General features: G+C 41.1%; 1 protein-coding gene across 3 annotated transcripts in view; it reads left to right on the forward strand.

The window, feature by feature from the left end:
- The window catches only part of LOC131946367 (histone demethylase UTY), a 78,564-nt gene that overhangs the window by 10,531 nt on the left and 40,829 nt on the right, over window positions 1-27,204 (forward strand). The gene's annotated exons all lie outside the window — the stretch shown is intronic.

Genomic DNA, 27,204 nt, shown 5'->3' on the forward strand with positions numbered 1-27,204 from the left:
CATCACTACTTTGACACAAACCAAACGCGCCCTACCATTTGTAACAGCAGAGGCGTAGCTAGGGGAGGGCGGCCGATCCTACTATCATACTGATTTAACTGTTTTCTACCTTGATTGTGTAACTGTAAAACGTATATCTTTAAGAAACAGTGACCGGAAAACCGCTTTCCAGCTTTCCTAGATGGGGAGGGGGGCGCTTTTTCGAAGACTTAAATCGGAAAAATTCACACCGGATAAAGGAATAAATAACCGATATCACTCAGAAAAGAAACCCATTGAACTAAAGCGTATTTTACGATTGTGTAATATAAAAAAGAGTTAGTGACGTTTAAAATCCGTTCTACCATTTTTGTCCAAGATGGTGGGGCGCTTTTTCACTAACAAAAATCGTAAGGAGTTGTACTGGATCGCTTACTAGACAACTTTCTTAACACTTAGAAATTGTTCTAATGTCACGTTTCGGCATCTTAAGGGGAATTTAATTGGCGTACAGTGAAGTTTTAGAGAACGACAATCAGCGTAATTGATAATTTTTTTTACAGATTGTCGCACACACAAGTACACACGCATTTATATATATTTATATATATATATATATATATATATATATATATATATATATATATATATATATATATATATATATATATATATATATATATATATATATATATATATATGGGGGCGCCAAACTGAAAGTTCGCCCCGGGAGCCGGGAGGGGTCGCTACTCCTCTGTGTAACAGTTTATTTTATACAAGCATCACTTTGCCCCACAACCCTGACACTTCCCATTCCATGCTTGTATTGGACCGGTTAAAAGAGTTAGTTGTTTACTATAGTGCAAACGTCCGTGTAGCGTGTCACTCCCCCCCCCCCCCCCACGGTGACATGTCACTGCCTTAAGTCAATACACGTGCAAACATGTACGGCTAGAGTGGCATCCCATGCCTACTCAAACCAGTTAAAGCTGCTGACATGAATTTGTACCTCAGTTCCCGTTCTGTTTGTTAAAGTCCCGCCCCTGTCCCCTGTCATCTTTTTTTCAACCTCCCCCCCCCCCCCTGTCTGGAGTTGTTCACCTGATCGCTATGCCGAGAATCTTAAGTAGTGTCAAGTGAGGTACAACATAGTCACCTGGACGCTCGAGTCCTTTCAGTCAATAGCATCAAACTCTGCTTTGATGCATGCCTCGCTTTTGTAGTCGTTTGCCGGCTGCTTTCAGATTGGTTTGGTATGCCGAGGTGATAACAATTTCTCTGTATTGTCATTGAGTTCTGCTTCTTTAAGCTGCTGGCCTGTAGCGGATATCACACGAGATTTATAAGACCAGGATTGAGGGATTTCTGCTGTCCGGACCCTGGGTGACCCATTCATATTGTCACCTGATAGTTTTGCTCTCATGCGCCCCATACAGCTGACTATTCCACCTGTATTATGTTGCCTTTCTAGCGCCCCATACATAAATACAACTGACCATTCCACCTGTAATATGTTACCTGTCTAACTACCAATAAAAAACTGACCGGTAAAACAACATTATTTTGTAAGACATTGACTTTAGAGTGATTACTTTTAAATACTTTACCATACATTGTATAGTTGAGCGAAAACAGCTGAGTAATACTAATGCTTAATAGAAATATACTTTTCAATATGATTTGTTTAGCAGTAATACACAAATCTGTCATAACTTCACTAAAGTTGAGTTATTTCTGAATGTAATGTCGTTTTATTGTAGTTTTTATTTAAAAATCATAACTATTTAAGTGACAGCTTAGATTGACAGTAAAAGCAAAACATGTTTCTTTAGATAGTAATTTTGTCTTCTGTAAGTTGAAATAATTCTTTAAAAAAATATCCACTACATGTAAATGGTTTTCTTTATCTGGATCTGGGCAGCAGGTGTAAGCATACACATGTTGACAATTTTTCCTTCCCCCCCCCCCCTCCCCCCCCCCCCCCCCCCCCCCCCCATCATTTGTAACGTGAGGGTTGCTACTGACTTATTTATACTAAATTATACAGTAAAATTTTTAAATTCATACAAAATTATCTAACAATGTTCTGTCCTCATTATCTGTATACAAATTTAAACAAGCCTTTATAATTTCTTCTTTGTGATTCTTTCACATTTCCACTTATTGAATTATTTTATTTTTACGATTTCACATAAAACCAGTAGATTAATATTTAACTAAGCTGTATTGTTTATCAAAATACAACTCTAATATTTTAATGGCTGTCTTGATTCATAAACCCATAGGTCCACTGTTATCAATGGTTTTGTTGGTTGACTCATTAATTCAAACGTCAACATAAAAGCTGCAGCTGTTTAAATACTGATCAACCGTATCTAATACTCAACTCATTTTTAAGTAATGGTGAAATAAAGTTATATGTTGGTCTATAGTGCGGGTCTTCAACATCTTGTGATCAAATTATCTCCCTTCTATTTGTTATTGTGCCTGCTTTACATATTTTATCCGTTCGGCATTTTCCGATTGGTTCAGACAGAGAAACCCCGACCTAGTTTCAAACCGAGGCCTAGAAGAAAACAAATATTAATGCTCCCAACTCGCTCGGTCTAAAATGAGGACGAAGACCTTCGTTCACTGGGCATGCCCGGTGACCTTTCCTTATTTGGCATCACGACCTTTTAGCCCAGAAGATTTGGCCTGGCCTCTTTTTGTTTGTGTGTGCGTACGTGCGTTTGTAGTAGTATTCGACCTCGGACTGTGCTTTAGGTACCTTGTTACCGTGCAGGTTTGAGGGAATTTTCTTTATGTGCTTGACACCATTCAGCGATGACACGGTTTTTTCTGCAGACACGGAGGATACGGTGGATATTCGACCCTAGCTAACACTAGAAGGGAAAGTTAAAAAAAAAAAAAAAAGCCAAATCGCTTGTTTAGCGGCTAGCTGATTGGAATTCATTAATTTAACAAGTATTTACCTCAGTGACTTAACAGAATTCTGTGTGTGTTGTGACTGTGTGTGCACTTTTTTTTCATCCTAAAATCGAACTCATTCTGACGTCGCTGTCGACTCGGTGAAAATATTGAGGAGAATCTAAAAAGGTATCTCTACACGTGCAGATTGTTTGTATTTTTAATGTGCGCACTCTTATAACATTGAGACATTGCCGTAGCCTTTGTGCCTGTGTTAAATCGACTTGGTGTTTTCTGTGAAAACCGAACGTCGTGTTGTAACTTTGGATATACCGGTCTCCCACTGCAGGCAAGTATTGGTGCTTGTTACAACTTGTTTTTTGTGTACTGTTTGCTACAGTGTTGCCTAGCTTTTTCCTCTATTTGCATGAATGTGAACAGCAAAGACGCCGTATTTATTTAATGTATTATGTGTTTGTTTTATATAGCAACGTAAGCTTGCATATGCATAAATAATGACAATAATGTACAGGTTTTTTAAAAAAAAAAGCACAATTAAAACAATATGAATAGACGTATATAGATTAAATAGAAGAAAAAAATAGCTAGGCATGGGCCAGTGTTTTGAACATTACATTTTTTCCACCCTGTACTTAATATTTAAACTGTCGGTGTATGTGTGTACTATCTGATTTTTTTAGACAGTTCTAGAATGTTAGGATCTCTAAAGTTTGTGGATGGCTGTGTAGAGTAAAGGGTTATATAAAAGAAAACCCCTCTACGTGTAACACACGGCCAGACAGCACAAACACGCGACTGGAGTCGCAACATAAAACTCAATGAAAACAGCTGGCTAGAGTAATAATATCGGCTGGCTGTAAACTAACAGATGGATGGAGCATAAATAACGCATTGACCGACCGGCCTCACTGTGGGTCTGTGCTGTTACTGGAGGCAGCCATAACTTCTACAGAGGCCGGTTTTCTTCATCTGATGATGTGTTCCCACCCCCTGCCGTCCCGGCCCTCACTTGTGGTTCACCCCTGGCTCTTTAGTCCGTCTGTCTTGCTTTGAACATAGCAGGGGCCAGCAGAGTTCGCCGTGTACCAGACTGGGCAGCTTTGTCACACTACTACTCGACCACCACATTTTATACCTTAAAGCAAAGGTTTTGTTTTTATGTTAAAATAGCACTAAACTATAAGCAGCTAAGGACATATTGTTTAAACATTGTCGTAATACTTGTAAGCATATGTTTATGGTCAGTTTGTATTTCATTGTTTGTATTTTTTTTATTTATTTTATTGTTTATAACTTTTTAAAGGATCGTTCTTAATGTATAAAGTATCAGCTGTTAAATTATAAGCAACTATGCCTAGCCTGGTATAAATAAATAAATAAAACAAATGAACAAAGTTGTGGTACTGGCCTACGTGTCAGTACATCATTGAACACGGTATCGATCCCACCAGCGAGTATCGCAATGACCGACATTGCTGTCCTGCGATTCTGACACAAAGAGAGGGCTATTTTTAACCTGGATAGATCGACTAAAATATACTGTTGGAGGCGGTGGTGGTGTTGGTGGATGTTTTTATGAGGGTGGGATAAGGGGAGATTAGTTAAGCCTGGTTGCTATGGAAAGTTAAAACAAAATAAGGCATATCTACTATGTTATGAAGATAACAAAATGTCCGAGAAGCATGATTTCTGTTATGTTTGCGAAATGGAGAGTGATATATGCTAATGAGAATTAGAAAGTATGTCATCATTTTCACTGAAAGGTCGGTTCCCTAGGAGATGTGCTATAAACCCAAATGGGTGCCCTACTACACCATTGTAATGCAGGTTCTAATATTCTGGTGTTAAATCTCATGTTTGCGACACGTTTACAGCAAAATACATGTAGTGTATGCCTACATCAGTACTTAATGTTAATCATATTAACAGGCACATCAGATGCTTGTGATAATTATTTATTGGAGTCACACCTGACTCATGACGCCGCTATGGGAAGCTGATACTGTTATCATAACTAGACATGTGTCCTCAGCTGGGGTGATGACGCCAGGACTTTCAGTGTCAGCATAGTGTGTAGCAGTTGTCCACTGCTAGCTATTACATAACACCATTGCATTCTGTGTGTCGTGTCATGCTGGTATATGACAACATATGTCAAAACAAAGAAAACGAAAACTAAGGGTTGCACAAAAAAAGGGGTAAATTATTTATCAAACAGAAACATGGACCGTTATTCACACACTACAGCAGCAGTTGCTGCAGACTTGGTCGTCTGCGAGCTGGGATCAATATATAGGTCAGCCCATGTCTCGTGGGTTCTCAAGTATTGTCTTAGGAGACAGCATCCACCCGTGCCCCATCCCCCCCATGTTTTTTTAGTTTGATCCCAGCTTTTATGGTTGTGTTGTGTGAGATTTGGAAGTAGCTGATAAAATCGATGGTCGTGTGATGCTGGGGTGGAGGGGGGGGGGGGGGTTGTCCTCCTATGCAAATCTGATAACAGAATCGATCCACTCTCCATGGAAGGTATGCGGTGGGAGGGGGAGTGTTAGGGGAAAAACTCGGCGTTGTTTATTAGGAGAGAAGGCGTGAGTGATGCCCCTTGGCACAGAGGGAGACAATAGTTTCTGATCACCCAGCACAAGTGCACGTAATAACTCTGTATATCATAGGGAAAGAAAATACTTTTAAAAAAAAAATAGGTGTCCAAGAAAATTGTTCTGTGTACTTCCTGAATTAAATCAAGTCATGCGTTCATCAGAAATTTAAAAAAAAAAACGGTGTTATAAGGTTTTAGACGCCTTCACACAGTGCCCTAGAAGTAGTAGTAAATTGGTGTGTTGTGACCCAGTTTTTATGTAAACCTACTTAGCAGTGTGAAGTCTGTCTGGGTTTTAGAACGGTTGGCTGGTGCTGGGTCGTGTACAGCTATATTTAGCACCAGTTCTAAGAGCAGTGAAGGTTAGCAGTGGCACGGCAGCTTTAGGCCTGTTGAATGGCACACGATTACGTAAGCAAAGCTTTTAGCCACTGACGTATATTGACAGGTGAAAAAAAACGTGTTCAGCAGAAATATTCCACGGTCTAGTCCCGGGCTAAATCACAGGTATTAGGAGATCGATATTAATTACCAATATCCGTGACAGCATTAGTTTTTCGCAGTTGATAAATCAATTCGGTATAACATGTTTTTGGAAGAAGTTGATATTGAAGGAACGGTGGCCGTAGTTGTAATATAGGGCCGTGTTTAGAAATAAATGTTCAGAAACAAAATAAAACTAGTTGAAAATGTGAACACTTTTTTTGGAAATTGTATGTTTCGAAGCTGCTCCTTCGTTTATTATGTTTTTGTTTTTATTCATTTCTACTTTAATCCATTTAATTCATTGCACTATATCGGCAGAACACCCTTTCCCCAAACACGCACACTTCTGTAGGATACTATAATATCCATGTTGAAAACCATTTAAAATGTATGCCTCCAGATACTGTCAGATAGCAACTTTCTGGATAAAATGGACATAGATCTAATTGACTTCTCACTGGACACATCTTGCTGTTAATTGACATTGACTCATACCAATATGTCATATTTAGTCCGTCGCACAGACATTCCATTTGTTTAGTTTCTAGGACCGTTGAGCCGGTCTAACCCGGGAAATGCACTTGCAATTGCTTACGTCTCCCTCTCCACCCACCCAGCCCCATCACTTTAATGCCGGGCTAAAAATAGCACGGCCCGTGTTATTCTTGTAGCTGTTCCCCAATGTAGGATAAATAACTAGGCCAACAGGTGTAAACAAGGAATTTTCTGTTTGGTGTTGGGGCCGCTCTCTGCTGACGCTGCAGGCTTTGTCATTTATTTAGTTTTGTTTTTCCAATTCCTGAATAGTGTACAAAACCTGGTAAATAAATGAATAGCAGTCTGTTTCCAAATGAAGGTTAGTTTGTTTACAGGTCATTGTCGTGTGTGGTCATTTTCGCTGCTCTCATCTGCCGACTATAACGGGAGTTGTGTAGGCGGGGTATCAAGATCAGTGTACACCCATTTCAAGGTCGACAAGGGGCTAAAAATGGAGCATTAATTATCTGTGCCTAAAGTGCAAGATGTGATGACATCGTCAGCTATATAGACAGAGTTATTAAAATCTGCAATTAATTTAAAAATTAATACTTTTAATCGATATATTATTAGAATAATTAGAATCATATTTGGAATTATTTAACCCAACTGAGATTTGATTTAAAATGTGTTTTTAGCAAAGTTTTTATAAAGTTTTCTTTATATTGTCTGCCTATTCAGTTTCTTTTGGTCAACTGACTGATGTTCATTACAGATGTTAAAATAGCTACAGTCTATACCTCTGGATTGTTTCCCCTATTTCTTCAATATGTATGTAATTATTAGCTTTGCAGTCTAAGGCACAGGGAGTGCGAGTCGGAACTCTGTGAAGGGCATTCTAAGTTTAGTTGGCCCTGTGGTTGGGTCATAAACACTCTTTGATCTGCTCATTCACCCAACATTTGCGCACACAGGCGTGTGTGTTTGTAGTGGCCAGGTAAAGGCCGCGTTGTAAGGCTAGTACTCACTCATCCAGTGGGTCTTAACCTGGGTTCGAACAAACCCCAGGGGTTCGGTGAATCAGTTTCAGGGGTTCGACGAAGGCCAAGACACACCCGACTCGTGTGATTTACGATCGGATTTTGACAACAGAACTATTAAGAAGGGTTCGTTGAATGCGCATATGGACCAGGTGTGGTTCTGTACCTCTAAAAAGGTTAAGAACCGCTGCACTAGTCATTACCTCTTTCTCTCCCCACCCCACCCACGCAACCACGCCCCCACCCCTATAAAATAAATAGGGCCAAGTTTTAAACTTCCGCCTAGCCTGCTTCTCCAATATTGGTTTCCAGAATGAGGTCAGTATTAAGAGTGCTTGGTGAAGGGGAGAGATGGGTTGAGGATAAAATAACCTTTTTTTTTAATTAAGAAGTTTCCAGACGTTAATACCAAGCTTGGATGAAAGTTGTGGTTGAAGAAGTCTTATCTATAGGTACAGTGTTTGTCAATAACGGGTAGTCCCGATCTGACTATTTATAGCTGTGTTGGTGTCTACGTGACGCTTCGCACGCCGGCTAAATGAGGTCATTCTAGTGTCTTAGTCTCGGCCGTCACTGACAGCTTTCACTTAAGGGAGAGGGGGGGGGGCGCAAGTTTGTTTCTTTGATTAATCACTTTTATAAAAAAAAATGAGTCATGGAATTCTGCTGTATAGTAGAATCTAGCATTTCTTGTTCTAAACACTTCATGTTTGTAAACACATTAGTGGGAAATTGTAGGCAGACAATTGTCACTGCTTTTAAGATGGAAAGGGAGGGAAGGGGAGGGGGCATTTAGCGTGGGGGTCGGGATAAAAAAGGAGGAACCTTCTACATCCGCCTGGAACAAGGGGCACAGATGTCACTGCTTTGTGGCTTCAAAGTGTCAGCCTCCCCCTCCCCTCCCGCATGCTACTTCTCAAGTTTGATGTTTCAACGCCTTCCTCAACCCCGCTCTACCCCACCCCATCCCCTACACACCATTCGTGTCACTGGGCTGTGTTCGATGCCGTTTTTTTTTAACGCCCATCACAACCTTAACCCGCTTGAAATAATATATGTTTGCGGAGTTTTAATGGCTAGCTTAAATGGATGGATAATTTGTGTCTTTATTTGTCTTTCATTTTTTCGGTTACGGGCCCCGTTAGCTAACAGCTGAGCTTGAGATATTTTAACCTTCAAACGTCGAGTAGATGATACAGTTACTCATCCGTTTAGTTTCTTGTCTCGCTCCCTCTGCTTACGTTTTCAGCACCACATCACAAATCTTCAACTCATCCAGCATCAAAACACAGCACCACCACATCATACATTACCAAAACACCACACCACCACCTCACACACACCTAAACACCGCACCATAAACACACTATAAACACACGACCATCACCTAGCCAAGCACAAAAACACCACACTACCACCTCACACAACACCTAAACACCGCACCATAAACACACCATCATCACCTAGCCAAGCAAAAGAAAAAACACCACACCACTACCTCACACAACACCTAAACACCGCACCATAAACACACCACCATCACCTAGCCAAGCAAAAACACCACACCACCACCTCACACAACACCTAAATACCGCACCATAAACACCACACTACCACCTCGCTCAGCACCAGAAACACCACACCACCACCTCGCTCAGCACCAAAAACACCACACCACCACCTCGCTCAGCACCAAAAACACCACACCACCACCTCACCCAGCACCAAAAACACCACACCACCACCTCGCCCAGCACCAGAAACACCACACCACCACCTCGCCCAGCACCAGAAACACCACACTACCACCTCACCCAGCACCATAAACACACCACCACCTCGCCCAGCACCAGAAACACCACACTACCACCTCACCCAGCACCATAAACACACCACCACCACCTCTTCAGCCCGTTAAAATCCCGCTAAGTTGACGCAACTTAAAAAAAAAAACCTCTGATTAAGTAGACTGCCTTTGTCTAAACCCGCCGTTGAGGCAGATGGGAATTGACTTAGTGTCTCGTGTTTTTCTTTATTTTTCCCGACCCAGGGGGGAAATGATCATATAACGTACGGTGGGAAACAGGCGAGCAGTTGTATACCACGAGAAAATGGCGCTCTCCTTTTATTTCAGGCTTCGTATTTTTAGTTACATAGATTGAAGTCAAGCCTCACTTCTTTTTTTTTTAAATAATAATTTTCCTTCCCAATTTATGGGAGAGAGAAGTCTTAGTAACCACCACTCTACAACTCGTTGCTGCAATATTATTATGTGTTTACTTACGTATAGACAAATGGCAGTAATTGCACTCGTTTGTTTGAAGTTTGTTGACCGTGACGTCACATGTTATGATGTGAAGATCGCCCCTCGCAGAAATAAATTACGTTCACATTATTTTACACTATTAATTTTTATTTTGAGAAGTAAACAAGACATTTTGTATGTGGGCACTAGAGCCAGAAAGTTGGGGTATAAAAGTAATGAAAGATACCCGGACTGTTAAGTGACACACCCAAAAATGTGCTCCTAGTTCGCCGGCTTTCTGCTAATGTCATGGAATGCCATTACCTGGAGTTATAGATAACCTGCTTTTCTTACCTGCCTTACCACGTGCTAGAAACCTGCGGAAGTCAGGGAAGCTTGGAACTGCATGGTGTTCTGCCTGGTTGTTGGGGTGACTGGCTTGGATCTGTCCTAAACTTTCTTTAGTAACGTTCACATGACTCGTTAAATACATTATATCGTTACCCTGGAACAGCCCACCATTACCATGCAACGCCCCATCATTACCCTGTAACTTGTAAAGTCACAATGTAACACCCCTCCATTACAATGCAACGCCCCACCATTGCAATATAACGCCCCCCCCCCTCCAGTACCCTGTAACTTGTAAAGTCACAATGGACCACCCTACCATTACCCTGTAACGCCCCACCATTGCCATGTAATGTCACAATGTAACAGCCCAACATTATACCATAACTTTCTACCGTTACCATGGAACAGCCCCACCATAACAACGTGAGGTCCATTAGTGCCACATCGTCACAGTGACCTAATTCATGGAAGGCAATTGATCCGCCCGATTTATTGTTGAGTTGAATTACACAAAGCCCTCCCCTATCTCCCCTAGCCCTCCCCTATCTCCCCTAGCCCTCCCCTATCTCCCCTAACAGCGATGGGCCCTGTGCAAGATGATGTGGGAGGGGGGGGGGGGGGGCTTCATCTTAAAGAGGAAAAGATCTGCTAATTCTATTGTAAACTGTACAATAGCTAGTATTGATTTAAATGCATTACGGAGTGTGTATTCGGTTTCATTTCTTTCTCCCTCCTTTCTTCAACTTTCTTGCCTTTCTCTTCAACTTTCTTGCCTTTTTCTTCAACTTTCTTGCCTTTTTCTTCAACTTTCTTGCCTTTTTCTTCTACTTACTGACTTTTTCTTCATTTTTTCTTGCCTTTTTCTTTAAGGAGGCAGTATCACCCAGACATTTGAAAATTGACGAAAAAATTTGCCAAAAAAAAACTATTACACATACACACATAATTTTTTTACCATAATAGTAATTAATAAGGAGCTATAAAACAGCACATAAAAGAAAGTTAACGTATGATGCAAACATTTTTTATAAATATTTTAACCAAAATTTTTTTACAAAATCATTTGTGGCTGCGGTTTTCCAACATTAAGACCCTTCCTGCTGTGAATACACTGGGAGATACATAACATGACAGCCTATCGCTGGAACTAGAAGATATCCATTGTGGCAAATTTTGAATTTTTTAGAATTTTTCAAAGTTAGACCAAAAAAATCGAACTTAGAAATTTTCTAAAAAGTTTATCCCTCATTAGAATCTTATGATTTTAGTTCCTACGATAGCCTTTAACGCAAGGAAGGTTTATATCAAATTTTAAGTACTTTACTTATGGTTTCGGAAAATTGGTTACAAACAAATTTAAAATGTAATAAAATATTAACAAAATATTTTTTTGCAAATATGTTGCTATACATATACCCTACAATTTATATACTGTATTATAGCAGAAGAAGCGTTACTACTGCTGTACAATTTTGACATGTATGTCGAATAGTTTATTTTGTGTGAATATTTTTGTTTTTCTCCCTTAGTCTGGGTGATACTGCCCCCTTAACTTTCGTGTCTGAGTTGTTATTGCAATCCTCTTTGTCCCTTAACTGCGTGTCGTAGCCTAATTATCTTTATCTCTGTATTGTAAGCTCTCAGCGGTCTTTATGTTGAGGCCACATCAAGAGGTTTAAAAGCACAACCTCGCCACACATCCCTTATCAGAACACCTCGCTCTAATTTCCTCGGCGTTGGTTATTTCTCAATGACCAAATTTGTTTTGTGCACACTGCCCTGTACCCATCTCTTGTTGGTATGTAAAGACTTGTATGTTTTTTCCCCCCGCTCTTGACCCCCCCCCCCCCCCTCTAACGTAGAACCCCATACATTCGTCTTTTTCTTTCACCTAAACCCCACGGATTTAGTGTGTTGTTTCTTTTGTTGCGTTTGCCTCGACACCTTCCTTGTTGGTGTGTTGGTGTTAGTTGGGTTGGACTTGCTTCACACTCTCCCCGTCTATTTGTCTGTGCTTTCTCCCACTCCCACCCATGGTTGAGTTGTTCTATTAGTCAAACCTCTCGCCACCCACACCCATGGTTGAGTTGTTCTATTAGTCAAACCTCTCGAGAATTCAGCGAGTTGTCCGTGTCTTCTGTTGTCCGTGTCTTCTGTTGTCCGTGTCTTCTGTTGTCCGTGTCTTCTGTTGTCCGTGTCTTCTGTTGTCCGTGTCTTCTGTTGTCCGTGTCTTCTGTTGTCCGTGTCTTCTGTTGTCCGTGTCTTCTGTTGTCCGTGTCTTCTGTTGTCCGTGTCTTCTGTTGTCCGTGTCTTCTGTTGTCCGTGTCTTCTGTTGTCAGTGTCTTCTGTTGTCCGTGTCTTCTGTTGTCCGTGTCTTCTGTTGTCCGTGTCTTCTGTTGTCCGTGTCTTCTGTTGTCAGTGTCTTCTGTTGTCCGTGTCTTCTGTTGTCCGTGTTTTCTGTTGCCAGTGCTCACCAGCACCCGTACACAGCACGTGTGATTACAGATTGTAACGATCACCTGCAGTATAACCCAGCAGCCTCCAGATCTTTCTTGACCTTTTCTTCTACCATTGTCTCTCCACAGTATTGAATCCCTCTCTGGTTTGTTCTGGAATTTTCGTGTCAGCCTCCCTCTCTGTTCCACGTGGCACTCCAACAGTGAATGCTGTTATTGACAGTTGAAAAGCTGTGATGTATTTCTATAGGTTATCTTCAGCTAATCTAAAATCGATCATGGTACTCTTGTGGGGGTTGATGGTCGGTAGCGGCTCAAGTCTTGTAAGAAATCGTGTGTTGATCAAGTCCTAACTAGTCAGTTGGTGTTTGTCTAAACATCTCTCCTTTACAGCATAGAGACGATACAAGACCCCGCAACGAGTTTAAAATGGAGTGCTTCAAAAATCAATGATAGGCTAGGCATACGGGGTCTAGCACTGCTCTGTGCTACAGCAGCTAGGCGAGTTGTCTACGTCGAGATTTACCTTCATCGATTATGTTCATTTCCATATTTTGTGACGTCACAGTGTGCTAGTTAGTGCTGATTCTGAGTGACCCTCTTATCTCCTTTTGTGTGTTTGTGTACGCAGACACACACGCATACAGACACGCAGAGTTGTATATCAGGATGAGAACGAATACGTCATCGCGGCACTGGGATCGCTTTATGAGAGGCCCTTGTCTATCACCACTGTTAGGACTAAACTAGGACAAAGTACAGTCTGTCGCCCTTGAAAAACTTTGATGTGCTGCTTTGTTTACCTCATCGGGTACATTACCTCATGCAGTTTACCTTAGCCCGGCTTGTGTTATCCTTGTCCCCATAGGCAACCAGCTTTCTCTTTACAGCCGTGTCCCTCTCCTCTCTCTCTCCCCTCCCCGTCTCTCCCATTTCTCCTATCACTCGCTCCACAAATTGAGGTCACGGGCTTGCAACTCGGACCCGGAGATCAATACGTGGGACGTGACGGGACGCACGCACGCATCTTTCTATCTTTGGAATGGATGAGCAAGATTCGGGGATCAGTGGGATCAGGGGTTTGGGCTGCTGGGGTCGAACATATGTAGAGGTGCCAGATTTGTCTTTGGGGCATGTTTTGATTATATTGTGTTGACATAGAGAGTATCTGGACCAAGTTGAAAAAAAAAACTCTTTGGTTAAGTGTCTGATTGATGGATGGAAATAGTGCAGTAGATCTAGAGCACGGAGGAAAACGAGTTTTTTTTTGGGGGGGGGGGGGGGGATTATGGATTTCTGTTACCGAGATCCTGGCCTGCTCGATAGTCTTGCTAGGGGCTGAGCTGGATGTGTTAATTATTTTAAAAGAAAACCAGTCGTTTTTTTTTCTCCTGACTCCCAGTTATTAGCTCACAAATCTGGGTTAAACCGCTGCATAAAAAAATGTAGGTAAATTATTGTAGGTAGACATGGTATTGATCAACGTCTGTGGAGAAGGTACTTGAACACGCCGTGTGTATTTTTGAGTGCTCTAATGTTAAAGGTCACAGGTTGTATTGACTATCTGCCCCCATACTCCACCCCCCCCCCCCCCTCCCCTCCACCGGCACACAGCCCGGTGGTGATTGACTCGAACCAAATGTTGTGTGTGCACGAGTAGATCTACACGATTTGACCTGCTCTGTATCGGGCTGTGATGACATCATCAAAGTCGTGTGAGCACTCACGTGAGCGCTACCAGCGAACTCGCGTGCTCGGAATGCAATCTGCGGCCGTCTTGTGGTCTCCGGATATATTTCCCCGCCAACGATTGGCGGAGTCTACCCGGAACTCGCTCTATTGATACCGTTACAAAACAGTTCCACCGGTTCTGTCCCCTTGCTCGTGTTTTCCATTCATAAACCGTCTGCTGTTTATTAAATTTAAAAATTGTCTGGGTGATTTAGTGCAGCTTTTAATATTGAAATAAATATTTTATAATTTACATTTGTTTATATTTTATCATCTTACAGACAACACAAATATCTTCTTCGCATTAGCTTTAGCCATAGGCTGACTTCTTTTTACTAGCCATTTGTTTTGAACTGATTTGAATCGACATTTTTATGTCTTGCACTAAAATTTAAATGGGTTAGGTTAGCCTGACGCCCCAAGAATGATATCGGAGTTGCGTTTATAGTCTAGGTGTTGTTTCGCAAGGTGTGGTTAAGTTGGAAGTGGTTCTAGCCGTCTCACCTGACGTACCTGTCGACCCGCATTTCTAATTCCTTCCAAAAGTCTTAATTGGCATTTGAAAAAAAAAATCATTAGGCCTATGTACTAAATAATTAACCTCAATTTTTTTATCTACACTCATAACCTCTGACCTAGCCCGTCTCTCGCAGGCGTGTGTAGCATACACGGCCCAGGTAGTCCCACTGAGCTGTAGTTGTAGCCAACGGTGAGCACTTCACCAGGCTGCACCCGTTTCACCTGTGTCTAGGGCACAGCCCTGGCTCTGTGGCTACCACTGCTTGAGCTGTAGTTGTAGCCAACAGTGAGCACTTCACCAGGCTGCACCCGTTTCACCTGTGTCTAGGGCACAGCCCTGGCTCTGTGGCTACCACTGCTTGAGCTGTAGTTGTAGCCAACGGTGAGCACTTCACCAGGCTGCACCCGTTTCACCTGTGTCTAGGGCACACCCCTGGCTCTGTGGCTGGGGGGGGGGGGTATGTAAGGTATTTGGTAACCGGGTGTATGGCCCGTTCTCGCACCTGTCTAGTTAGACCTGGACAAGCCCACGTGACTTATGTGTATCTGGACTAAGGTGTGTTCACTGACTATTTAATGTGTGACTTATGGGTATCCTGACATAAAAGCACTTTGTGACTTAAGAGTACTTAAATAAAATACTTTGGCACTCTTTATTTAAAAAAAATTCCCACTCAATGTTTTAATACAGATGTATTCGTACTCATCAATTAGTGTAATCAATTTTTATACAACTTTACACATCAAATACACATTTACATTTTTAGTTAAAAATACTAAATATTTTTTATGAGTTGGCCATGAACACGTGTGCTTGAAGCAGCTACACATCACTTTCCCCCTACCTGCAGTGTAAACCACACAGGTAAACTTCCGTACAGACCCACCTGTGTTTGCACCTGGCAAAGATTTTTTTTTAAACGAAAAAAAAAATGTCTTCAGCGGCTGGGCTTGAATACCCCCACCCGGTGTAGGACAAGTGGCTTCCCCAGCTTTGTTGTTGTTGTGGATTCATACCATCATTGAATCGACCCAATAAAGAGACCCAATGCAAACCACGGATCATTCCCATAGATAAACTAAAGCCTTTATTATTGTATAGCTAAACATATCAATGGACAGCATTTATTACCTTTGAAATTTCTAAAAAAAAAAATTTGGACTCCAGAATTATAAGTTTGCAGGGTAAAATGTGTTTTTTTTTTGTGTGTGGGTAAAATGTTTTATATGGAAAGGGTGTAGGGTAAAATGTGTTGTTTTGTAGATGGGTTGTGGTAAAATGTGGGTTTTTTTTGTAGATGGGTTGTGGTAAAATGAGTTTTATGTGGATGGGTTGTGGTAAAATGAGTTTTATGTGGATGGGTTGTAGGATAAAATGTGTGTTTTGTGGATGGGTAGAAGGATAAAATGTGTGTTTTGTGGATGGGTAGAAGGGTAAAAAGTGTGTTTTGTGGATGGGTAGAAGGGTAAAAAGTGTGTTTTGTGGATGGGTAGAAGGGTAAAATGTGTGTTTTGTGGATGGGTTATAAGGTAAAATGTTTGTTTAGTATTCGAGTTGTAGGGTAAAATATCATTTGCAGATTTCATGTTTGTATTGTATAAACGCAGAAAGTAAGATTACATAACGGTCTACCTTACCTCTCATTGATTCAATGTTGCTCGTCTTTTGTTTATTGATTTATCCTACTGCCATTTGCCTTAAACTTTTATTTTACGAAAAAAATTGGCTAGACGGGTCTGTCAATCGTTAATGTGTGTGGGGATAAGTGGGTATGTTAAATCGGTCAGTCGTTAATGTGTGGGGAAAAAAGTGTAGTTGGTAAGTCGGTCAATCTTTTATGTATTAACATGTGTGTATGGTAACTATGTCAATCTTTTATGTATGACATAATGTCTATGGTGTGTTTATCTATAATATATGAAAATGTGTCTATGATAACTATGTCAATCTTGTGTGTATGGCATAATGTATATAGTGTGGCAATCTTTAATGTATAATATAGTGTCCAGAGTTTCTTCCAGGCATCTCTTCGGAGAAAAAAGTCTGGAAGAAACACTGATAGTGTCTATTGTAAATGTGTTAATCTGTAATGTCTGAAAAATCAGTGCGATAGAACTTGACTCTCCCCTGCGTGGGTATCATGTTTAAAACCGTCATCATTAACCTGAAAGCTAGTTAAGCTCACGGAGATGCAGGAGCTTATCTTTTAAGCTGATTAACACATAAAAAAAAGGTTGAAATGTGTGAGGAGATATTAGAAGCGAAACTAATATTGAATGTATGTAATTCACGCGAGCTCTGGGGTTAGTAATGTTTTCGTGGACCGAACTTAGCATTGACTGCGTTTAGAGGTGTGAGTAGGGCATGTCCCACCAACACCCGACTGTGTCACTAGATCTGCCCTAGGGTAGTCGCACTTGTTAGGGACACTAGCTGAGTTGATGAGGACGCTAGGCCTATATGGGAGTCTATCCACCTGCCTGTCTTGACGTTTGACTAACAGTACTCAAGGCTTGATCGTGAGCCAGCACGTCTGATCGTTACTAGCCGCGACTAACCTATGTAGGCCGTGTCTTGATGTACAAGTTCTACTCACTTGGACGTATATATATATATCAATACATGGGTTGAGGTAAAAACATTGCGGGGTCTATAAATCGAAAGTCTAAACTCTCTAGACGAGTAAGCTCGATGTGCAACCCGTGTCGGACACTAGCCTCCCCCACCCCAGATGGTAAATATTTGCCACCCCCCCTCCTCACGTCGGTTCCAAACTTTGAGCCCAGACGTCCCTAGATTCCATGGACCAACAAAAAAACGACCACTGGAATCGCTAGTCTGTGTGACACGAGCGGCCCAGGTTTGTTTAACGTGTCACTACCTACACTGGTCTGTCTGTTGGTAGACAGCTTGTCAGCTACTGTGGCATGGCTGGCATCTCTTACACAGGTTAAACAACCACGGTCACGTGACGTTTATTTACTTACGGTTGTCACACGACTAAACTAATCTGGATGACTTCGGTTGACTGAGAAACGGAAATGAAATTGTTTTACGTGGGGAGTTGGTGCGCTAAAACGTGTTTATCTTTCACATGAATGATGAAAGTAATTTATTAACATAATGCTTTTAAAAAAAATATCTCTTTGTGTCAATTGAATCCAGCTTTAGAACTACCCGTCTACTTGACATTCCATTTATGTAAACACAAAGTGAAGTTGTATACGATGGATGTCAGTTGCAAAATGCAAGTTACCTAAAGGTTTTCATATGACAAAACTTTATACTTCTAATAAGAAACTATACATCTGATTATTTTAAACCACGAATTATTGTAGACAACATACACGTAGAACTGGGCCCTGCTGCCTTCAGCATGACACGAAGGAAAGTCATCATTCATTTCAAAAGCTGCCATAAAATACGACCTCCTTATGTGACAGCTTTATGTTAAAAAGGCCATAAACTGTAGTTGGTAGTTCTGGTGGTAGAGTGACCTGTGATGGTAGATAAAAAAAAAACTTCGCCACCCCTCCCTCCCCTACCTCCTCGGGGCGTACAGGCTGTTGACCTCGCATCACCCCCCCCCCCCCCCCCCAACAGCCAGACCGGCGGACTGCTTGTATCGTAGCAACCTTACCATTTAGCGCCTGCTCGACTGGTCTCTTATGATAACCAGCGACTGTTGGTGTTTGACCCCAACGGTGGTTGATGTCTGACCCCAGCGGTGGTTGATGTCTGACCCCAGTAGTGGTTGATGTCTGACCCCAATGGTGGTTGATGTCTGACCCCAATGGTGGTTGATGTCTGACCCCAATGGTGGTTAATGTCTGACCCCAGCGGTGGTTGATAGCTGACCCCAATGGTGGTTTATGTCTGACCCCAGCGGTGGTTGATGTCTGACCCCAGCGGTGGTTTATGTCTGACCCCAGCGGTGGTTTATGCCTGACGCTAGCTATGGTTGATGTCTGACCCGAACGATTAGCTACACCAGCAAGAGGTCGGGCAATGACTCGACTGCCTGCTCAAGGTGGATGGGATCTGAAACTAATGCTGTATATCTAGAAATACACACACATTTAACGCTTTAACAGAAGGGGACACAAATACAAATTGTACAAGATCCTTGTGTGTTGTATATTTATCCCTGTGGAGTAGGTAGAATGTATGATTCACCAAGACTAAAAATACACCCGGAAAAAAACGGGTTACGACACATCTCGTGAGTTTTTCCCTGACCTTGTGACTGTTAGCATCCTTGTTCCAGTCAATGTTTAGCCTTTGGTTTTCAAGTGGGATTTGCCGTACACTTAAAACACGTGTTGCCACCCCATCACTTTCTCCTGGCTCGACCGTTGTGGTGTCCTGTTTTTTAATGACCGAGGGAGGAGGGTGCAGGGTGATAAACCAAGGTTGAGACCTCCTCAGATGGGATTCTAGTCTAGAGCCGGTTCTCACAGGCCGGGGGATGATGAAAGTACACAAGTCAGCCGTAACGAGACGTCAGGCAGTCGTTACATCTAGCCTGAGACCCGCGGGTAGCATATAGCACATTTATCTTAACGGCTGCTGTGGGTCGCTACACCAATCGTCTGCAACCAGATTACCAACACCCCCCCCCCCTTACATATTAGCATGCCTGGAACTGTTGTATGTATGTAAACAGTAAAATGCCGGGTTTATTGTTTTATAGGCATATGCAAAGTATAACATCACAGCTATTCGACGTTTGTATTACAAAAATTCAACTATTCTTTTTATGTTCTAAGTTAGTATGTTCATTAAACTTGTTTTTATTCGTATGTACATACATCTTATGTTGTTGTTTTGGTCATCATGCATCACTTCCGATACGCGAAGAGCCTGACCTATTTAACGGCGTGACGCAAGAAGCCAAAAAGTTTTTTTATTTTCCATCAGCATTGATCGGGCTTGGCCTTGTCCCACTTTCTCCGCCATCGATCTGTGGACGGTGCTGTACGCGTTCTCCCCGCTCAGTCGGCTACGTTTGTTTTTTTAACTGGTCTTGACGTAAGCCGTCTCGCCCTGCAAATCAACATAAACATGTTGTGTATAATTTGTTTTTTTTTTCAGTTATGAAATACACTTTGAGGAAAATATTTTTTTGTTTGTTAATTAATGATAAGAAATCCTACTAAGTAAAACGCTTAAATTTCCATCAGCTTTTGGTAAATGTTTGAAGTTGCTCAGCTGTTTGTGGTTTACTTTACCGTTTTATAAAACTAACTAATAACATGTGTAGAAGTACACGTACAGGTAATACGAATGGTAATATATTACAAAAAAGATCTATTCTCCGTCAGCGCTATTTTTAGAAGTTAAAATTCTTCACAAAGTTGCTGTATAGGCTGTTTCATTTAGATCGTATGGGCGACAATTTAATTCTAAACATTTTTTACGTGTTGAGAAATGTGGTGGCGAAAAACATGTTTTGTATATAAAATTGGTTTGGTTTGAATACTAAAATCTAAAATCTATAATAGCCCATTAAAATAGCAGGGAAAACATGGGTTTGTAGAGAGAGAGAATCACCGGCTGATAATTCATGTTTATGTTCGTCACACTTTGACGTCAAGGTTTCTGACATAACAAAATCATTTTCTTGTTTGTTTTTGTAACCTGTTGTTGTGTGGTTTGATTTAAATGAGACTGCGGATTATCGGCTAGGTCTGCCTTGGTTCCAGCCTCTTGTGTTGCCGGCCAGTCAGCCTAACCTCAGAGGTTAAAAAACAAACGGCTGTAGAAGCGGCTGGTTCAACCAGGAAGTTACCTCGTCTCGGTACAAAAAGTTGATTCGTTTATTGATGTACACATGCTCTGCTGTGTTTGTGTGTGTGGGGGGGGGGGGGGGGGAGTGTTACGGGTTTTAAAAAAAAGATATTGTATCACTTGCTTTAACAACTGGGTGTGTGTATGGGGGGGGGGGGGGGAGAATGTTACAGGTTAAATAAAATACTTAAAAAAAACTTTTTAAAAAACCACGTTTTTCTTGTGGACTAAAAAGTAGAAAATAAATTTTCATACATTTGATGACAAAAAACGTGGGTACGTTCACCATCAAATTTCCCGACCCATCTGCCCGACCCACGTTTTTTGTCATCAAATGTATGAAAATTTATTTTCTACTTTTTAGTCCACAAGAAAAACGTGGTTTTTTAAAAAGTTTTTTTTAAGTATTTTATTTTCTCCTTTTTAGTCCGTTGCTACACATGAAAAACGTGGTTTTTAAAAAGTTTTTTATATAGTTTATTTTCTACTTTATCTAATGACTTGATTAAGTATGACTTAACTAAGTGTTTTTAAATACACGGACTAAAAAAATCTTGAGCGACCGATACGCTTTAAACAGAGAAAGGGTGTAATTTACGTTGCTGGCGTGGAGATCTACTCACGAATCACGTGATCAAATCTCCCATAAACAAACAAATAAACGCGAAGCTGAGTTAAGGAAAAACGTGTTTATGTGTATTTTAGCATGCCCAGCATACCAACCGTGTCACCGTTAACAATGTGTTACCGTGTCCGTTCTCCTTTTTAGTCCGTTGCTACACATAAAAAACGTGTTTTTTTTTAAAAGTTTTTTTTAAGTATTTTATTTTCTCCTTTTTAGTCCGTTGCTACACATGAAAAACGTGGTTTTTAAAAAAGTGTTTATAATTACACGGACTAAAAATCTTGAGCGACCAGGATTCGAACCTGGGTTGTCGCGGCCACAACGCGAAGTACTAACCACTATACGTTCACGGCCAGCGCGCTCACATCGATTGGGGCCGAAGTAACTGTGTCTATAGGCCTCCAGTCTTGTCGGTATCTTTAGAAATCATGTCCTCAATTTTATGGTCCTTGGGGCGTAATTAAATTAAGCTAATTACGGTCACTAATTGCTAGTTTTTATGATTGCATCTGAAATTGTTAGGCGAAAGTAGCATGCATGCCAAATTTCAGGTCTCTAGAGCAATCAGAAGTGGGCTAATTTTTTATGTCAATTTTAACAACAAACATCCAAACAAACAAACAAACGCGAAGCTGAGTTAAGAATAAAATACTTAAAAAAAACTTTTTAAAAAACCACGTTTTTCTTGTGGACTAAAAAGTAGAAAATAACTATTTACATACATTTGATGACAAAAAACGTGGGTACGTTCACCATCAAATTTCCCGACCCATCTGCCCGACCCACGTTTTTTGTCATCAAATGTATGTAAATAGTTATTTTCTACTTTTTAGTCCACAAGAAAAACGTGGTTTTTTAAAAAGTTTTTTTTAAGTATTTTATTTTCTCCTTTTTAGTCCGTTGCTACACATGAAAAACGTGTTTTTTTAAAAAAGTTTTTTATATAGTTTATTTTCTACTTTATCTAATGACTTGATTAAGTATGAATTGACTAAGTGTTTATAAATACACGGACTAAAAAAATCTTGAGCGACCAGGATTCGAACCTGGGTTGTCGCGGCCACAACGCGAAGTACTAACCACTATACGATCACGGCCAGCGCGCTCACATCGATTGGGGCCGAAGTAACTGTGTCAACAAGCCTCCAGTCTTGTCGGTATCTTTAGAAATCATGTCCTCAATTTTATGGTCCTTTGGGCGTAATTAAATTAAGCTAATTACGGTCTCTAATTGCTAGTTTTTATGATTGCATCTGAAATTGTTAGGCGAAAGTAACCTGCATGCCAAATTTCAGATCTATAGAGCAATCAGAAGTGGGCTAATTTTCGATGTCAATTTTAACAACAAACACATCCACGCGAAGCTGAGTTAATAAAAACGTGTTAAAAACGTGTTAAAAAAAGATATTGTATCATTTGCTTCAACAACTGGGGGGGGGGGGGGGGGGGGGTGGAATATGCTGTTATGTTGGGCATTTTTTTTTTGCTTGTCTTTAGTCAAACCTACCCACTCTTAATTTTTTTTTAAACTATTCACATTTAAAAAAAATTAATGTCTATTTCCGCTGTGCGAATATATCATTTTATGGGTACGGCTAATCGAAAATATCAATTACTTTTAATATTACCTCCCCGGAAAAGCAATTTAAAAAAAAACAGGTGCTGTTTGTATTTTATATAATCCGTCATGATTCTAATTCTAAAAATATCTTTTAAATAGACACTAAATACAGATCTTTTTCTATAATTAGGGTTGACAAATTTGCTCTGGAATCAATAGAATGAGCGGACACGAGGAGACCTGTGTTGACAAATGTAATTTTAACACTCGCGTCACGCCGGGTGTGTGTGGAAATAGTCGCATGTTTGGTGGGGTGACGTCAGCGAGAAAGGAAACTAGGTCTCTGTCTACGTCATACGGCGCGTACGTTTATTTGTAGGTATGTGTCCAGACAGATATAGACGATATGTTGCTATTCTCGTGCCTGGGATCGACGTTAGAAAATAACCAGCGTCAGCTGATTGGGTCTGCTGCTGGATGGGAGTCTTGGGGAAGTAGCCTGTCTATCTGATGGAGGCTGGGGGTTGGGTTTTGTTTACACTGCTGCGCTCTGTCCATCCACATTTAGCCTTGATGTTTGGTCTTCTGTCTATCTGATAGAGATTTTCGGGTGTGTATGTCATCTTCGGAGATTACCAACATCCATCCCTGTTGGAAATACTTAGCAGGAAGTGTTTACATTGTGAAGTATTGAAGAATGCATCCCCCCCTCCCCCCCCACCTCTCCCCGAATTAAACAGGTGAAAGTTTGGTTTAAACGTTTGATTGATCTACCATAAGTCTATATTTGAATTGGTATTGTTTTATTAGACCCAACGTTGACAGGTTGACGAGAAGACAGACGAGCTAGACGAGGAAAGTTGTATCATTGGTCTTTGTGTGAACAAGCTGGCTAGAGAATACGATATGAGGCGCGGCCAAAGGTTAAAGTTATTTTCAAACACGATGTCCTGTACTACGCTAGCGCAGGTTCTAAATATAGCACGTGTTTCCACCCACGTTTGACCAAAGTCTGCCTCTTACAACATGTCTTGCTTAATGAAATAATGACGTGCTTACGCGCCAACTTGAATCTGTCGTGCTATCATTTCTTTAGGAATTGCGCAAAATGACCTGGACTCGTCTTTCTGCTGTTGTGTAATAGGAAACTGTGGTTCTGGTTTCTGAATGGGCGGTCCCGTTACAAGTGTAAACAACTTTCATTCACTTTTCTTGCGTGCAGATGGCATGGAACGGTTCGATAGCTAACAGATAAGGTAGCGGTCTACTATGACGTAAGAGACGGGTTATTTAGAGCAGCAGAATAATAATAATATGATCATTGATTTCCCTGATGGTTAATTGTTTGTTTCTTCATGTCATCGGGGGGGGGGGGGGTATATTGCGGGGGTCGGTCCACGGGTTTATTGCGTGGGTTGGTCTTTTCCGGGGTTCGTGTAAGGGTATATTATTGGGTTGGTGCAAGGGTTTATTGGGGGGGGGGGGGGGTACAAGGGTCAACAAAAGAGATGTATGGCCGTATGTTTAAAATTGGTTGACAAATACTACTACTACACTAGAAATTGAATTGTGAGTTAAAAAAAATCCCGTGTGTTAAGAATTGTGACTGCTGGTCCATTCTTTATACTGTCTAGTCATCATTTTAGTAACACATTGTAGCAGCAGCTTGGTGGTTTCATATACAACTTAACCCTTCTAACCCCACCTGTTGTAATGTCATATCAAAAGCTAACCTGCTGAGCCCAGCCTCTTATTGGCTGTAAAGTTCACAACGGTGCAGTTAAGACACGTTATCGAAATAATACCCGATTTATTGATTTATATCGGCTTGTAATCGATTGAGGCACACGCTTCCAAAAAATCGATACAAAGGATTGACCTGTTCTGTCGGTTTTATTGACCCATTTTTTTTCTTTCTACCCCACCCGGCATCATTGAATGCTTTCTCTCCGTCTCCTTCATTCAGCACTACCATTAAGGTAAATACAAAAGAATTCTCCTCCTACCATTAGGTAAATGCCGTGCGACGATTAAAATCTAATTCCCTAATTAGAGGTGTGTGGACAGCAATACACGAGTAATCACCGTAAGAAGATGGTTGTTATCTGTTTGGGCCACTACATTTCTGATGGTTGAAACTCTCTATCATTTCTGTAGTGGTTCTAATCTGCTCTCATGCTCTAATCAATTGCTCATCTTTATCTTAGAACATGTGCCTATAGCAAAACTAGCAGGTACACACATACAATTCAGCATCAAGTCTAAACAGATAAAATAAACACATCTAAAGTCCACATTGAGTCCTTGTTCTGATCTGTACAAGGTTTAATCTAATCTTAACGTCACGTATACCATGATATGGCGTGGAGGAAAGAAAAAAAAAATGGCGCTGGAAATTCCCAAAGTTTGGGATCGTTTATCACAGGAGTCCATGACACGAGCAATAACAGGACTTCATTGATTGATTGTGTGGAGCAGTTTTGTGGGGGTGGATCAGCCCATGTTTTCATTGTCAGCCGGCCTCTTGGTCATTAGTTACAAGTACATTTTTATTGTTTATAACAATCAAGTACATTTTGCTGCTGGTAACAAATAAGTACATTTTATTTTAAATAAATTAACTGCGTTTAAAATAGTTGAATGTCATTCAGACCAGTCTAAATTTATCAACCTGTTGTTGTTATTTTAATCAAAGAATTATTTAAAGGAACATTACGAAGTAACTGCATTAAGATTAAAGCTTGATTAAAAAATGTTTATGCACGATAATTGCCATGTCATAAATAATGTACCCTCCAAGTTTATTCTACTTCCGTCTCCCACGCATCGTCCTTAACCTTCGTTAAAGGGAATCCCCATGGAGCTAAGTGTACCACAATACAAAATTTTAAAGCTATTTTCTGTTCTGTGAAATTATTTAGTTATAAATAACATGGTTCCTTAGTTGCAGTCAAAAGCGGTTGTCAGGCATGTGTAATATGAAGCATGCAACAAGTGCAGCATTAAAGAGTTCAGTATAAAAAAAACCTCGCCAGTTGTATATAGCTGATAACACGCTGCTAATGTGCATGTACACACATACACACACTCACACACACAGACAAGTAGAGGAGAAACACGTGTGCTTGTGAGATTAATCCATATCACATTAAACATTGGTTTGGACGGGTTTATACGGTCTCAGTGACCCCTGGGGAGGGGGTTGGGGAGAGTGGCCTACTTGCTGAAAGTGGGGAATCACCTAGATGTGGCAGTTCTGGGAACGTACCCAGGAAGGCCCTGTGTTGTATATAGTGGCTGTAGAGTCTGGCAGTGAGACGTGTTCAGTTATAGCCTTGGTCGTTGTGTGTGGCATTTGGCGATTCACATTGCCAGGCACTGACAGGGAACATTGATGTTAATGTCATGACATATGTCAGGCACTGACAGAAAATAGATGTAAATATGACGTGAGGCCTACTTCTCATATGTCAGGCCTTGTCAGAAATCAGAGATGTAAATATGACGTGAGACCTACTTCTCATCTGTCTCCGTACCTGTCTTTCAACATGACCTGGTGGTTGAAATGCACTTTTTTTGTTCTCCTTTGATTGTTATACACTTAAAGTAACAACAATCACAAGTCTGTGGCAAACTAAATGTCAAATTTAGCAATCCCCAAACCTCCACCCTTGCTGTACATTGGGCGTTAGGTGAGTTGTTTAGCCACGCACCCTCCCCCTCGCTGTACTTTTGGCCCTAGTTAAGTTGTTTAGCCCTTACCACCCCCCCTCTCCATGTACATTGGGCGCTAGGCTAGGTAAGTTGTTTAGTCACCCCCCTCCTTCCCCCCCCCCCCCCCCTCCCAGCGTTTACCTGCCCGGAGAAGAATGTCGCTACGTGTGGCTTGTCGCGTGCTCACCATGGGGAACAGGTGCACGCCACGGTGCTGTGCTGTTACCCACTAGCGCATATGGTGCATGTTAAAACAACACTTCCCAGCGGCTGTTTGATCCTCATGCATATGTGGTCTCTTGTTGATTTTGAAAAAAAACAGGGCCGTAGCTTTACTGCTAGTCTAATAGGTTTTTTTGTGTGGCTTCCGTCTTTCAATTTACTCATCAGGTCTACACCTGTGTTAACTTTCCGAACACATGTGTTAACTATCCGAACACATGTGTTACCTGTACCTAACTTGACACGTGACTTATCCCCTTTACCTATGCTGACACGTGCTACCTTTATTGACACATGTGTTACCAATACCTATCATGACACCTGTGTTACCTATCATGTCACCTGTGTTACATACACGTGTATTACACATACCAACACGTATTGTGTTGTCTATGATTATTAGGTCTACATTTTGTTGAAATTGAATCTCGATGTAAAGCACGCATGTCCAAAATCACACCTTCCAGCCCCCCC

This window comes from Physella acuta, unplaced genomic scaffold, assembly GCF_028476545.2.
Source record: "Physella acuta isolate Inbredline_101_S28 unplaced genomic scaffold, ASM2847654v3 ptg000555l, whole genome shotgun sequence".
NCBI classification, from domain to species: domain Eukaryota; kingdom Metazoa; phylum Mollusca; class Gastropoda; family Physidae; genus Physella; species Physella acuta.